The sequence below is a fragment of the Mus pahari genome, chromosome 6 (assembly GCF_900095145.1).
Source record: "Mus pahari chromosome 6, PAHARI_EIJ_v1.1, whole genome shotgun sequence".
Classification (NCBI taxonomy): Eukaryota; Metazoa; Chordata; class Mammalia; order Rodentia; family Muridae; genus Mus; species Mus pahari.
Genome location: NC_034595.1, coordinates 10,523,877 through 10,526,001, shown reverse-complemented (window position 1 = coordinate 10,526,001; position 2,125 = coordinate 10,523,877). Strand labels below are relative to the sequence as shown.

Here is a 2,125-nt window from a genome sequence, read left to right as displayed (position 1 = left end):
AGCACATGGTCTCCAAAATGAGCTTTTGAGGAATGAGGGAGAGACAGGCAGAGGGAGCAGAGGAAGGGTGACACAGATAGAAGGCTGGGTGATGGCAGAGAGGGCCATGGCAGCATGCAGACGTGGTGTCTGCATAGTGCTTATTCATATATTCACATATAAATGTATTTTGGATGGTCAAACATGGGTGTATAAACTAAAAACCTTTAATATATAAACATGTGTATTGTTCTTTAGAATTTAGTTAATATGTATGTGTGTCTTTCTACATCCAAAAATATCTACTAGATGGCTAGAATTCTGTTTTCTCTTAAAGATCACTGACCTTCTTTTTTCCTTTCTTTTTTTTTTCAAATTTAAAATTGCATTCATTTATCATGTGTGTGTACATGCGAGTGCATATGCGTGTGTGTGTGTGTGTGTGTGTGTGTGTGCATGTACATGTGTGCACAAATGCAGGCATGCAGGCACTCAGGCAGGACTGTGTACCAAGACATGCGCGTGGAGGTCAATCAACAGACAACACTGTACAGTTAGTTTTCTCCCTCCATTCTTTGGATCCCTGGGATCAAACTCAGGGTGACAAACTTGGTGGCAGACACTGTTAGCCACAGAATGCAGAGGACTGAATCCACCACCCATGACATGCTGGACAAGTGTTCTCCCATTGAGTCAGAAGGGGAGGGGGTGAGGTGAACCTTTTTCGGTGTGTGTGTGGGGGGCTGGGAGGGAACAGTGTTTGCTATAAAGAAATAAATTTAGATAGGATCAGGGTCTGGTGAAGGGGCTGGAGGCGCCATGTCGGGCCGGGAAGGTGGCAAAAAGAAGCCCCTGAAACAGCCCAAGAAGCAGGCCAAGGAGATAGACGAGGAAGATAAGGCCTTCAAGCAGAAACAAAAGGAGGAACAGAAGAAACTCGAGGAACTAAAAGCCAAGGCCTCGGGGAAGGGCCCCCTGGCCACAGGTGGGATTAAGAAATCTGGCAAAAGGTAAGCTGTTCCTCACATCTGGGGTGATGGTGACCCTCCTCTTCCATTCCTATTTAAACATCTGGATTCCCTGCCATAACATCTTTGCCACCTACAGCTAGAATGAAATGTTATCCTGTAACCTGTCAAGCATCTGGATTCCCTGTCATGACATCTTTGCCACCTAATAGCTAGAATGAAGTGTTATCCTGGAGCCCATTGTACATTGTAATAAACTTTTGTAAAAAAAAATGAATAAAGTAAATAATGCAATGGAAAAAAAAAGAAATAAATTTAATTAAAAAAGAGCCTATATAAAAATGTTGAAAATGTTATGCTTTCATGATTATTTGGAATATCACACTTCTCTTTAATTGATTCCCTAGCACCTGTTTTAATAACTGTTGGCTAAGTAGGTCAGAAAAGAAATTAGTATGTGGTAGCCGGGCGTGGTGGCACACACCTTTAATCCCAGCACTCGGGAGGCAGAGGCAGGCAGATTTCTGAGTTCGAGGCCTGCCTGGTCTACAGAGTGAGTTCCAGGACAGCCAAGGCTACATAGAGAAACCCTGTCTTAAAAAACTAAAAAAAAAAAAAAATTAGTATGTGTAGTCTCTCAATACAAATTTCCCATTTTTTTTTTTTTTTAGCTGTTTCAAAAATGAAAGCAATTTCTGTGTCTTAATTTGAAAGGATGGCTTCATAATAAAATGGAGTGTTTGAAAAATCTGGTAATCTTTTCTGTGTCTTAAGAAGGGTCTGTCAGCTCTGGTCTGCCTGTCAGCCCTGGACTTCTTTTCTCTATTGACCTGAATGGGACTTGCAGGAGAAGAGCTGTCTCACTTCCTAACTGAGGGGCTCTTGGTAAAGTATTGTAAATACATTTGATATGTACTCTTGATGATAGTGGCAGCACGGTAAGAGTCAGAGGACTGCTCCTGCCTCTTTAGTACACTACATGAGTGACTATGGCGTGTTAGGCTGCCCCTCGAGGCGACTTCTTCCACATGCAACAGAACAATGCCTCTCTTTTTGTCTTATGGTGGAGATCAGCTCAATAATTAAATCTGTGTAATGTATTTAAACAGGGCCTGCTTTATAAGTTGTAGATAATGCTGAAACTGATAATAATGGAAATAAAAGTCATTATATTTTTG

At 41.6% G+C, this 2,125-nt stretch overlaps 1 pseudogene; it reads left to right on the top strand.

Moving 5' to 3' along the window:
* The first annotated feature begins 773 nt into the window (after positions 1–773).
* LOC110323967 lies at positions 774–993 on the top strand (annotated as a pseudogene).
* The last annotated feature ends 1,132 nt before the right edge of the window (positions 994–2,125 follow it).